Source organism: Pinus tabuliformis, chromosome 7 (genome assembly GCF_031772625.1).
Source record: "Pinus tabuliformis cultivar Carrire ecotype Pingquan chromosome 7, CPIR1, whole genome shotgun sequence".
In the NCBI taxonomy this organism is placed as follows: domain Eukaryota; kingdom Viridiplantae; phylum Streptophyta; class Pinopsida; order Pinales; family Pinaceae; genus Pinus; species Pinus tabuliformis.
The window spans coordinates 813,748,416-813,763,208 of NC_142293.1; positions in this window are offsets into that span (position 1 = coordinate 813,748,416).

The window sequence follows — 14,793 nt, forward strand, 5'->3', positions numbered from 1 at the left end:
AAGGATAAATGCTACACCCAAGAGAAGGTGGACCATTTTTTTTTCACCTCATTCAGTAGAAGCTTTTGGGGACTAAAAGCCTCCCAACATGGGGAGGTTTGATCCAGATTGGATCATTATATTGTTTTTCATCCATCTCGATGCTTTCAGAGTGGAAAGAGTGTAGGAATCAACTCACATGACCATTTTTACTAGCAAGACCCAGGTTGGTAGATTGGGGTCTGAAACCTTTCAGGAGAATTTTGAGGCATCAAATGATTTTTTTGGGGGATAAAACTCTACTGCTTTAATGCAACACATTTTTCCTATTCTACACATAGGTACCTTTCTGATGGCGCAAGAATCACCTTAATCATAGTCTATATGCAAATGTTATGCTACTCAGAAGTTAACCTTCTTGTTTTGGCCACCATAGAGGATGCCATGTCATCCCCCATTATTCATGGAAAGGGACTAGCCATGTGATCAGGGCTATAGAAGAGTCCATATTGTAACTTTGGTTAAGATGTGAGAGAGTTAAACCTAACCACTTGTAGGCTATTGGGATGTGTTATAACTAGGCCATTAGAAGGAGAGCGAGTTCCATTATTTGAGTGTACTTATTTCATAAATGAGCAGAGTAGTCGAGAGGGATAGTGAGAGAGCACACAGAGAGGATTTGTCTATTGTAGCAGCCCATGGGCCATAGGTCTTACTTTTTTTTACTAAAAAACATTTTCTATTTAGAGAAAAGAGAATAGAGTAGCCTCACCTTCCAGTGGGGTTTTCTCTCGAAAGGGTTTCCCAAGATATATCTTGTGTAAAATGTGGTTTGTGAGTTTTATTTTGTTCTCTATTTTTGCATATATTTTAATATGCATGCACACACAATAAATAGTAATCTATATCCCCGGATGCGGGTGACACGATGGCTGAGAATGCGGTGCCACATGGTCACCATGGGCAGCCCCAAGCTTAAGACTCGCATTTACTGCGATCCGCCGCCATGGATCTCAAGCGTGGGTGCAGGGGCGATAAGGGACGGCAATTCATTGCTCTGTCCGGGTTTCAAATGCGAATTCAGAGTGCAGTTATGGCATGCGGAGTTCGAGGAAGAGCAGAGGAGCATAAGAATGGTGAGGGAATGGAATGTAATGTGTTGGGTCGAGTTCAGATTTCGGCAGTGGGTTTATGGTCGACGGCTCATAGAGCTGATGTTCACGTTGTCCCTTTGGCAATTGACGGTGGTTTCAGGTCTGCGAGGGTGGGTGAAGGGTGTTTCAATCTCTCCGACTCCTCTTATCCTGCTCTGTTTCGTTTTCCTGCTATCAGTGGAAACATGGTCAAGCCTCGACAGCGCCTTCTCAGCCATCGAGGCTCTAGCAGAGGCGGGTCCTCTCGCCCCTCAGTGGCAACTCCCCCTTCCCGCTGCTGTCGATGTCTATGCCATCAAGTTGCAGAGGCTCATCCCATCCAGTCGAGCCACTTCCTGGACTCCAGCAATCCAGATTCGGACTCGGCTCCGCTACCTGCGTTTGGAACTGCAGTCTTCTCCTTCAGCAGTTCCCAGGGCAATTCTCGCATCAACGCCCATGTCTCGGTCCTTTTTCTTGAAGAACCGAAGGAGGAGGGCGAGGAACAACCCAGCACAAAGTTGCACCAGGCTGGAAGCTCTAGGGATGCTGAGGGTTTGCCAGAGGTTAGCCCAGAGCCTGCTGACATTCCACCTTCGACTCAGGCAGCACCTCCGCCAGAGAAGGACAAGGCCGCTTGGGACTCTCTCCCGGAAGGTATGTGTTGGATCATCGAGGAGGAGCCGGACGAATAGCTGTCCGTTCGCTCAGGTTCTCCCCTTCAGTCGCTGCTCAGGTTCTCTTATGATTTGCTACGTTTGTTACAACGGCTTACTGTATGTTTTGGTTGTTTCTGTTTGGTTCGAGAATTATCCTATTCAATGTTTGTCAATGCCCCTGCAAGGGATCCTTATGAAGGTCTTCTTTTTCTTTTTTGTGCCCCTGCGTGGGATGTCAATTTTTGCTCTTACTGCACCTCAACGGTTTAACGCCCCTGCGTGGGTGATTTGTCTCAGTGGTGGTGCCCCTGCGTGGGTGGTTTGTCTCAGTGGTGGTGCCCCTGCGTGGGTGATTTGTCTCAGTGGTGGTGCCCCTGCGCGGGTGACTTGTCTCTGTGGTAGGCCCCTACGCGGGTGATTTTTCTCGATGGTGTGGCCCCTGCGTGGGATGTTTTTTTGATCACTGTCAGTCCAGAGTGCCATCCTTGGCCTCTGGCAATATGACCTCATGACTGTAACTGTTTTCCTGTTTATGTACATAATAGAATAGCATAGTCTTAACGAGAAAAAAAAAATAGTAATCTATATATCCATAAATCTAAAGAGGAATAAACCCTAATAGTGTAGATTTACATCCAGGACAAGATAGAAAGTCAGTTAGCAAGATCTCCCCTCAATCCGTGAGAGTGGTGCCTCCGATCATGACAAGAAAGTCAGTAGACAAACTCAAAATATATGCCCCAAACATGTCGCCCCATTCAAAACCCAATGTATTAATCGTGGTGGTAGGTCAACATGCATGATATCGCAATTCGTGGGCAACATAGGCAACACCCTATATGGACCTACCTTCGTGGGCAACACCGGAAACATAACTCAAGTATAGTTTTATCAATTTTAATGTGACACACTGTCTAATGGCATATCTGCGGCAATTTACAGATCATTAATGGAAATTGCACAAATTTTGATTTGGTAAATTATATCTTTGACTAAGGTGAATGACATGTAATTATCCAATAAACTATGATTTGAAGTGTATTAAATTATCACATAAAATATATCAACTTGTAGTAATAATACTTTCTGATTAAAAACCAATTGAATATTATAAATAAAGGAAATAATAACACCCTAAATCTCTATATATTAATTTTATTTTACCAAATCTTCCTTTGATTAAACAATTCACGCATAACCTTCCTATGAAGGTATAAATTCAAGAGATTAAATTTTCAATAAGTGTATAGCGCCATGCCATTGAATTTTCTACCAATACATTCATATGGAAGTTTCGAAATGAACAAATATATAAACCCACAAGATTGAATTTTCTAAAATGTATAAGCCCATGCCATTGAATATTCTACACATAAATATTCTTCTGAAAGTTTCGAAAGGAATAATAGTTAACCAATTGAAAGGAGCTTTCCGCCTCCAACTTTACATTAATTACTCATGTTTTGGCCAGTACAGCTCTGTGTATTTCCTTTTAGATAAATGGATAGAAATAGAAAAACTTTTCTGCTTTGGAGGTCACCTGGTTATTTTAATTTATTAATTAATATTTTTAGTGTAATAAATTGTAAGATACATTATTTTATGGTTTATTAAATTGTAAGATATATTAAGGAGAGGTTTATTAAAGTTGGAGCAATTTGGCTATATATTTTTTCACAATTAAAAAAAAAAAAAAACTAAGTTCCCTTTAATTTAAAACAAAACACTGATAAAGGTGTGTGCAGTACCAAAATCCAACCAAACAAGTCAATTTCTTAATGGTTCAATGAGGACACTCGTAATCAATGCGACAAAAATATTTTGCAGCGAAAATTTAGAGAACAACGCATAATTTAGACTACCAAAATAGACTTTGAATTAAAAATAAAGGAAAAAAAACATATCCATGAAATAATGGAGTTTTAAAAAATGCATAAATATCTTTTTTGCTAAGCAAAAGTAGGACCTTCTATTTTATTAATAATATACAATAATTACAACAATCCACTAGGGGTGTGGATTCAGAGAGGGATTTGAAAGCCCACCGAAAGCTGGCTAAACTGCCACCTTCTAAAAATAAAAAAAGCTAAACAGGACTGAACAAAAGTGAGACCTGAAGCGAAATCAAAATTTAGAACCAAACTGAAGTCAACAGAAAAAGTTGAGTTGGCATTGACTTTGCCGCCAACTAGGCATCTGAACCAATGATCTACACCATTGAACCAACATACCCAATCCAACAGTGAAGGACTAATTCGCGATGACTAGAAGCGCGACTGTTACCTAGCTCATCCACCAACTAACACGTTCTTTCCCAGCCGTCGATCTGCTGCGGGAGATCCAACGACCGACAATCATATCGCACATGTTGCGCTCTAGATGTGCTTGCTTTGAAATAAGAAAAACCATATTCCGCCCGCGAGGCTCGCGATCACCGGAAAACCATTCCCCACCCAGTGTTCCGAACTTTGACGGAAAACTTATGGTGTTATGGCCGCCGTGGTTGTCCGCTGTTGTGATTTTTCTTCCAGAACTATGGGAAGAAGAGTCTCGCCCAAACTGCCCCACCCCTCATAATCAGATCCAGCCGATTGTCTGCAAGATGGAAAGTCCGACTCACCTGGGATCCGAATCCTGGGCTCTTCTTTGAAATGTGACTCTATCTTCTTTTGCTTGCTCATGGTAGATCATTTTTATCCTACTCAGAGGCAGCTCTTGCCAGTTCAGCACAGTCCTATTTTGTGTGTTGGTAACCCCTTGATTGGCTAGAAGATCGACCATTTTATTCGTTGATCTTTGAACATGTTTAAAACTAACTGTATGAAGACTCTGGAGGTGAGTCTGAATCCATTGCAGGCCCTGTATCAGTCTCCAATTCTTAGAAACCTTTTCTGGTTTGGAACCCCAACTGATCCTTTTGACCGAGTTGATTATAAGCTCAGAATCAGCCTCAACTATCACATTTTGTCGGTTTTCCTGCTTCAGGAGATCAAGACATTGTTCCATGGCCATCAATTCCGCCATGTTATTGGTTTCTTTCCCTAAATGACTATGGAAGATGCAGAGGATGTTTCCTTGCTCGTCCCTTAACACCCCTCCATAACCAGCGGTGCCTGGGTTGCCTTTTGAGGCCCCATCAATGTTGAATTTCAAAAAACCCTTGGGGGGAGGATGCCAAAAATCTTGCTCAAACACCGAGGGGAAGTCTTTCCTTACCAATCCCTAGGGAGTAAGATCCTTCAAACCTAAATCACATAGCATTCTCAGATCAGTTGCAGAGGGAGGGTTCTGAGGAAGATTTCTCACAATGGTGCCAACTGTTTCTTTGAGTTGTTTTAAGATCATCTTAAAAATGTGTTGGGGTGGCCTTTTTTCACTCTTGAAGACTCTATTATTCCTTTCTTTCCAGACATTCCAAATGATGAAACTTGGAAATATGGCCCAAACTACGCCAAGAACTTCGTCCTCTGAAAAAAATTTCTCCAGTTGTTTAGGGTATTGATGATATTTCCTTTGTCTCTGTCAGTCTGGCGGAAAATGGTGGCAAAAGAGTCCCACAAACTGGAGGTGAAAATGCAGTTGTTGAGAAGGTGTTCCATCGTTTCCTCTTGAGCCTCACAGAGCTGACATCTGGAAGGCCCCTACATACCTCTCTTCCTAATGTTATCCCAGGTTAGAATTTTCCTGTGCTGAACCAGCCACATGAAAAGTTTGATTTTCATCTAGCCTTGGTGTCTCCATAGTTCCAGCCAAATCTTGTCCAGGTCTTGCATGTTCAGGTCAAGGAGAATGAGTTTTGCTTCCTTGAGATTAAAGGCCTCCTCATTCTTGTAGCCCCATCTCAGCTGATCTTGCCCCTCTGACTTAAGGATCTTCCTTTGATCTAGCCTTTTTAGAAGAGTCTCTGCTTTAGCTTTTAGGGGGTTGTCGTCCCTAAAATCCAGGTTTCCACAAGTTCTCCATTTTCCATTATTGTTGGTTTGATCCCAAAATTCTTTTACCTTAGTTAACCCTCTGGTTTCTGTTTCCACCTTAAGATCCCTCCAGTGGTCTCTGAACAAGACTTGTTCTTGTTGCCATCTATCCTCCCAGAAAACGACAAGATTACCATCTTTGATCTCCCAGAAGCTATTTCCTTGGACTAAGTCCCTGTTATCCCATGCCTTATTCCAAAGGTATGAGCCCTTTCTATGTCTTGATATTCTAATGAGATCTTTGCTTAGCCAAGTGTTGGCATATTTTTCTTTCCAGATCTGTGCCCATTGAGCCTGTGGGTCTTTAACCCATTGCCACCATAATTTAGCTCCTAAAACCTTGCTGAGAATCTTAGGATCATCCAATCCAAGTCGACCGTAGATTTTAGGTTTGCAAATTTTTTCCCAAGCGACCAAGGCCCATTTCTTACGATTTCCCCCTTGCCCTAAATAAAATCTCTTTGAATGGTTTTGAGTTGCTGCAGGACTCCTTTTGGAGCTGGGAGAGTAGATAGCATGAAGACTAGGATTGTTTGAAGGATCGCCTTGGTTAACACTAGCCTACCAGCCAAATTTAATGATCTGATAGTCCATTTCCTGATTTTGTCTTGCATTTTATTAATCAGTGGCTCCCATATGCTCTTATGTAAAGGCTTGGCAGTGAGAGGAACACCCAAATATTTTGAAGGGAGGGACTCCCTTTGAAAGCCTAAAATTATGGAAATATTTCTTTGAATAGCAATGTGAGTATTAAAGAAAAAAAATCTTAGATTTGGAGATATTGACTTCCATACCTGAAGCCATAACAAAGTCTCTTAGGATTTGCTTATAAGCTAGAGCTTCTTTGACCGTGGGGATGCCCTGCAGCATAGTATCATCAACAAACTACTGATGAGTTAAGACCTGGCCATCTTCAGAAAGTTGGATACCTTGGACCTCTCCAACTAATTTATCATGCTTGATTGCTCAACCCAATCCTTCCATCATGAGTCTGAAGAGAAAGGGAGAGAGTGGATCTCCCTGCCGGAGGCCTCTGGAAGGAATAAAAGTCTCTGAGGGGGAACCATTGACAAGGATATAAAAACTAGTGGAAGTAACTAAGGCCATTACCCATATGATCTAGTTATGATCAAACCCAAACGTTGTTAGAACTTTTCTGATATAGTACCAATTCAGCTTATCATAAGCTTTTTCTATGTCTAATTGCATGATCATTCCTGCTTTCCTATTGACTGTCAATGAGTGAACCACATCATGAGCTTGAATGATGTTATCAAGGATTTGTCTTCCTTCCACATATCTAGACTATTCCACCGATCCCAGGGTGGGAAGGAGGGGTTTGAGTCTATTGGCCACCACGTTAGAAATAATCTTGTAGACCACATTACATAAAGCAATGGGTCTAAATCTGTCAAGAGTTTGAGTCACATCCTGTTTAGGGATGAGGGATATGAAAGTGGTATTAAGAGCCTTCAAAATAGTTTTGTCCCTCCTGGAGTCTTCCACTACGTCCAGAATGTCCTGCTTTACTGTGTCCCAACAAGCTTTGAAGAAATCCACATTAAATCCATCCGGGCCTGGTGCTTTACCATTTTTCATTTCTTTAAGGACCTCACTGACCTCCTCTTCCGATACTGGTCTATTGAGGTTGAAGTTGTCCTCTCTGGAAACCAGCTTTGGTATATGTTTTGAAATAATCCTGATGTATTGATCTCTATCTGAGCCAGTTTCTTGAGCAATACCCCGGAAGTGTTGGACCAGTACTTCTTCTATTTCTTCATGAGAGTTGACCAGGTTGCCTTGCTTGTCCTTAATCGAAGAAATTCTGTTGTGGGCTCTGTTTGCCATAGTGGATCTGTGGAAGAATTTAGTATTACGTTCTCCTTCTTTTAGCCATTGAACTCTAGATTTTTGCCACCATAATATTTCCTCTTTTTTACATAAGCTTTCCCATTCTCGATGATATAGAGTTGCCTGATCATTTTTATCTTTATCAAAACCCTCCAAGATGAGGTTTTGGTTGAGCTCCTGCATTTTTCCTTCCACCGTTTTTTTAGCTTCAAAAATATTACCAAATTCCAGCTTGTTCCACTCCTTGAGCCAGAGTTTGATATGTTTGAGTCTTTTTTGAAGAAGGTACATTCTTGTGCCCTGAATATTCAGATCTTCAGCCCACCATTTGGCGATGTTGTTGCAAAAATCTGGGTGTGAGAGCCAGATGTTTTCAAATCTGAAAGGTCATTCCTGGGTGTACCAATGCCCTGAATTTCCAGAAGCACCGGCCAATGATCAGAGCCTCCAAAGGGGAGAACTCTTGCAACTATATCCTTATTCTGGATCATTAGCTCTTCTGAGATTATGAATCTGTCTAATTTGGATGCCACCTGAGAAGCTCCTCCTCTTTTATTGTTCCAAGTATAGGTACCATTGTTCATTACAGTATCCACTAGCTTCATGTTGTCTATGAAGGATTGAAAAGCACAAGAGTCCTTGTTCAAAGTTCTGGTACCCCCTTTTTTCTCTGACAATGATTTAATCATGTTGAAATCACCCCCTAAGATCCAAGGGATTCTTGCATGTCTTTCTCTAAGCTCCTGCAGGGAGTCTAGAAGCTTGAGTTTGCCATCCAATCTTTGGGGGCCGTACACATTCATGACAAGATATACTTCTTTGTCTCCCACAGGTTGAAAGACCACGGAAAGATAGTTTCTAGATGCCTCCGCATCTATGACATCAATTTTGTGGGGGTTCCATAGAGTGAGAATTCCTCTTGCTGTATTCTCTGCTTTGACCTCCAGAAACTCAAATTTATTGAGCCATTTATTGTGAATCTCTCTTATTTTTTGCATGGAACATTTTGTTTCCTGGATGAATATCACATCCGAAGCTACTTGTTTCATCCTATTGCTAAGTAATCGTTGTTTTCTTCTACTACCTAGACCTCTTATATACCAAGAAGTGAACTTCATTATTAAAGATTTGTAAAGGAGTAACTGGATAGGTCTTTCATCTTACCCGAGTCTATCATTAGCTTTCCACATTCCATCAACAGTTCATTTTGCTTTTTCCGGCCTCGTTTCTTTCCCGGGATTCTTGGTGCTGATCCTGGTGTGGTCTTCATGGCTTTCACCCCTTTGCTACCTTGTCTAACATTTTGTCCCTGCTTTTCCAGCCCTTTGGTCTGCGTTTTCCATAAAAATAGCTGTTGAACTCTGTGGAACCCTTTTGGAGGCAATGAATCCACTCCCTCCCTGGTTCCTTGTTGCAGGAATCCTTCTAGATCTAAGTTTTCTTTTTCAAGAATCTCCTATAGTTCGTTGTCCTCCATTTCCATCTCACTTTGCATCATTTCTTGGTCCAGCTCCAGTTCTGTGTCACTTATTATTTCCCCTTTCTTCTTACTGCTATTTTGGGTTTGCTCATCCTGTACTGCATTCCCCTCCTCCATTGGTCTGTCTCTGTTGGGTCCCTATAATACTAGTGATTACCCCATTACTATTGTAGTTATACCCCTTATTTATATTGTTGTGCCCCTATTACCCCCATATTATTATTTTTGTGCCCCATAGAATCCCTCTATTGTTATTTTTGTGGCTTTATATTATTATTGTTAGGTCGGCTGGATTATATTGTGACTCCTTAGACTCCTATATATAGAAAGGAGGTTTTGTCATTTATATCATCCAAGAATTGTTCATTTATGTAATGTAAAGGAGGTTTCCCCCTCGAAGAGGCTGAATTCTAAGGCGTTGATCTATCTTTTCTATCTTTTCTTGAGCTGGTTTCATAACATTTGGTATCAGAGCTTTGGATTCTAGGGTTTCGCTGCTCCAAACAGGTCATCGTGGCATTTTCGCTATAACTTTTTTTCTGTGACGTTTCAGAAGTCGAAAAAAAAACCCATTTGAGAAGAATTGGCGCTGAACCTTGGGTCTGAATTTCAGAGCTTTTCGCGCAATATTTCGGAGATATGATCTGAGGAAGTTGGTCTTTTTGCAGACTCCTGAATTACATTCAAAACAGGTGACCTGGGGAAAATCGTCATAACTTTCTTTCTGAGGATCGGATTGAAATTTCGTAAAAAGGTACAGAAAGAGGACGGACTGTAGTTTCTTGTGGGTGTTTTTTAGATCCAAAGGTCTAAACAGTGACTCGTGGCACGTCGTACAAGTTCGCTCTACTGAACTAGTCTATAATCAAGTCACTGTGGGAGATTTCGCATAACTCTTCCTTGGAGAATCCAATTTGGGTCAGACTTGTGGCATTGGAAAGAAGACACAGAGAGCTACTACAGATCACAAGTTCAGAACTAGATGACTGGAAAGTACAGAGATACATCAGAGGCAATATCGAGCTCCTACAAAGTGAAAAAAGGTGTGTAGATTTTTTTAAATTTTTGCTTAAGCTTGGTTTGAAAATTTATTTTGAAGGAATTCAAAGGGCATAGTAGAGCATTATTATCGGTAACTGATGCCCCGAGGAAAGAAAATGCAAACACCTAGTAAGGAACCTGAAAGCTCTAGCATGACTCATGAAGAAGAGGAAGAAATGCTACATGATATATCAAAATTACAAGAACAAGTGCAACAAATGTCACGCTCAAAAAAGTTAACAGATGCTAAGATAAATGGCGTGGAAGCTAATATAAATGGCATGGAAGCTAAGATGAATGACATGGAAGCTATGATGGACAATTTGAAGATAGATTTGAACACAAATTTGAAGACATGCATGGCAGATTTGAAGACAGATTTGACTAATTTCTACAAGAAATACTTACTAATGGTGAAAAGGTAGTAAAGGAAACTCATGATGAGAACAAAAGAAATGTTAATCATGATTCCATAGACGCTAATGTTGGATCGAAGAATCACCACATTCCAAAAATCGATATGAGGAAGTTTGATGGCAAGGATCCCGCCACATGGATATTACAGATGGAGCAATTCTTCGATCTCAATAATGTGCAAAACACACAAAAGGTACGTATGGCAACTTTATATTTGGAACCAAATCAGTTTGTATGGTATCAATGGCTTTGTTCTCGTAAACAATTTATCACTTGGGCAATTTTTACGGAAGAATTGATAGCACATTATGAGGATACAAAAAACAACACTTTTTTTAGCCAATTGATAAGTCTCAAACAAAAGGGTTCAATAATGGAGCACATTGAGGAGTTCCAAAAATTGAACATAAGGGTAAAAGATATTCCAGAGGAGCATAGGATTGATGTGTTCATAGGGTCTTTAAAGGATAATATCCAACATGATGTGCGCCTTTGGGAACCTGATTCATTAGAGAAGGCATTCAGGTTAGCAAGAAAAATGGAAAGCAAAATTATGGCAACTAGGAAGCATACCATTCACAACTATAAAGACGGAAGTGTTGTTGCCCATAGTCTTCCACAACCTACAAGGTTGACACCACAACAATTGGAAGAAAAAAGAGCAAAAGGGCTTTGTTACAATTGTGATAGCAAATACACAAAAGGTCATAAGTGTGCTGAGAAGAAATTATTCTACATAGATTGTGAAGAGGAAGAAGAAAAGGAGCAAGAAAGGTCAAAAGAAGAGGATATATTCCAGGAACAAAGCCTAGATGAAGAACAAATAAATCCGACCATATCTTGTAATGCATTGGCGGGAATTACCACTCCTCAAACCATCAAGATAGAAGGACAAATCAAGAAGAAAAAGGTAATAGTGTTGATTGATTCAGGAAGCACCCACAATTTTATTCATTGTAGGGTAGCAAAAGAATTGAATTGCTTCCTATATCCAGCACCAGAGTGTCAAGTGATGATTGCAAATGGAGGAACAATAAATTGTTCTGGAAAGTGCCATAATATCAAGCTATCCATGGGAGAATATGTATTGACTAGCCCAATGCTTTCCATTCCAATGGGAGGTGCTGATGTTGTACTAGGAGTCCAATGGCTACAATCCTTGGGTACAATAGCTTTTAATTTTCAAGAAATTTTCATGAAATTTTCTGTGGAAGGAAAGGAAGTTGAATTAAGGGGTATTGCAGGGAAACCAGGAAAGATAATCAGCTCTAATGGCATGACAAAGCTTCTAAAAAAGGAGCAAAGAGGTGTAATTGCACAATTATGTTCGCTAGATGTTTCCACATTGGAATCATCTATTTCTCCAGATCTCCAAAAAGTCCTGGACAATCATTCCAAGGTATTTGAGACTCCCAAAGGTCTCCCACCTATGCGTGATCATGATCATGCTATTCATCTGATTCCAGGAAGTGTTCCTCCAAACATCAGGCCGTACAGATATCCATATGTCCAAAAAAGTGAAATTGAACGTATGGTTGCAGAAATGCTAGAGGCTGGTATAATTCAACCGAGTCAAAGTTCTTTCTCAGCTCCAGTAGTATTGGTGCACAAGAAGGATGGATCATGGCGCATGTGTCCAGATTATAGGGAGCTCAACAAGCTCACTATTAAAGATAAGTTCCCCATTCCTGTCATTGATGAATTACTGGATGAATTGCATGGATCAATTTACTTCACCAAGTTGGATCTTCGTTCGGGATATCATCAAATCAGAATGAAGATTGAAGACATTCCGAAAACGGCATTTAGAACTCATGAGGGTCATTATGAATTTTTGGTCATGCCTTTTGGCCTTACCAATGCACCTTCAACATTTCAAGGTTTGATGAATTCAATTTTCAAACCATTCCTTAGAAAATTTGTGTTAGTTTTTTTTGATGATATACTAATCTACAACAAGTCTTGGAAGGATCATGTTGAACATGTTGACAAGGTGCTACAACTATTGGAGGAGAAAAATTATATGCAAAAAGATCCAAATGTTTCTTTGGAGTCCAGGAGGTGGAATATTTGGGTCATATTGTATCTCATGAAGGAGTTAAGGTAGACCCTAGCAAAATTAAAGCCATTAAGGAATGGAAAATCCCCACATCCATAAAGCATCTGCGAGGATTTCTTGGGTTGACAGGGTATTATCGCAAGTTTGTTAAGAATTATGGGAGAATAGCAGCACCTCTAACAACATTATTGAAGAAAGATTCATTTTCATGGACTCCGGAAGCAACAAAGGCCTTTGAACATCTTAAAGAGGCAATGTGCCAAGCACCGGTCTTAGCTACACCGGACTTCACAAAAACCTTTATTGTGGAATGTGATGCTTCAGGAAATGGAATTGGTGTTGTTCTAATGCAAGATGAAAGACCCATTGCTTTTGAAAGTCGTCCAATCAAGGGAAAGTTTTTAAGCAAAGCTATTTATGAGAAGGAAATGTTGGCAATACTCCATGCACTTAAGAAATGGCGACCCTACCTAATGGGAAGACACTTCAAGGTAAAAACGGATCATGATAGCCTTAAATACTTTTTAGAACAAAGATTATCCTCTGAAGAGCAACAAAAGTGGGTCACAAAGATGTTGGGTTATGACTTTGAAATCATCTACAAAAAAGGGAAGCAAAATGTGGTGGCAGATGCACTCTCAAGAAAGGATGAGGATGTGGAAGCATTGTTGTGTGCCATTTCTATTATCCAACCAGATTGGATAAACGAAGCAAGGAGGAATGGAAGAATGACGAAGAAGTGTGGGCACTTATTCGAAAGCTACAACAAGATTCCAGTACTTCTGATACATTTAGCTGGCAAAATGATTCGTTATGGTACAAAGATCGCTTATACCTCTGTAAGAATTCCCAGCTAAAACAAAAGATTCTTATGGAATTGCACACTTCTCCCTTAGGAGGGCACTCAGGATTTTTAAAAACTTACCACAGGGTTAAGAAGGAATTTTTTTGGGATGGCCTTAAATCAGATATTCAAAAGTTTGTGGCAGAATGTTTGGTTTGCCAACAAAATAAAGTTGAAACAATTAAGACACCGGGTCTATTACAACCTTTATCCATTCCAAGCCAACGTTGGGAGGAGGTTTCAATGGATTTTATCACAGGTTTACCCAAGTCTGAGGGAAAGAGTGTCATCATGGTGGTAGTTGACAGACTTACCAAGTATGCACACTTTTGTGCATTATCACATCCATTTAAAGCCAGTACAGTTTCTACTGCATTTATGGAAACAGTTCAAAAGCTACATGGAAACCCAAAGATTATTGTAAGTGACAGAGATCCCATTTTCACTGGAAATTTTTGGACAGAATTATTTTCTTGTCTTGGTACTCAGTTAGCTCATAGCTCATCTTATCATCCTCAATCTGATGGGCAAACTGAGATAGTAAACAAATGTTTGGAAGGATATCTTCGTTGCTTTGTATCTGATAAACAGACACAATGGGTCAAATGGTTGCCTCTGGCTGAATGGTGGTATAACACTTCCTTCCATACAGCAACAAAAATGACCCCATTTATGGCACTTTATGGGTACCAACCACCATCAATCACATCATATTTAAGAGAAAATTCTAAGGTTCAAGCAGTGGAACATCACATCGAACATCAACAACAAGTCCTCCAACTCTTAAAGGATAACCTCGTGTTGGCACAAAATAGAATGAAACAACAGGCAGATCAACATCGCAGTGAAAGAAGTTTTGATGTAGGTGATTGGGTATTCCTACGGCTACAACCATATAAGCAAATGTCCCTAAAGCAAGCTAAGAAGGATAATAAATTATCACCAAAGTATTATGGTCCGTACAAGGTGTTGGAAAAGATTGGTACTATGGCATACAAATTGGAGCTTCTTGCAGCTTCTCGATTGCACCCAGTTTTCCATGTTTCATGTTTAAAGAAGGTTATAGGCGACAAGCTCCCAGTTCAAACAATATTGCCAGAACTTGACGAGGAAGGAAAAATTATATTGGAACCGGAAGCAGTCACAGAAACAAGAACTCGACAGCTACGAAATCGATCAATTTTAGAGTATCTTATCAAGTGGAAGAACTTATTCGCTGAAGATTCCACATGGGAGGATGAGAATTTTATGCAGAAGTATCCAGAACTACTCAAGCATTGAGGACAACACTTTTTTGAAGGAGAGGGGCATGTTGGGTCCCTATAATACTAGTGATTACCCCATTACTATTATAGT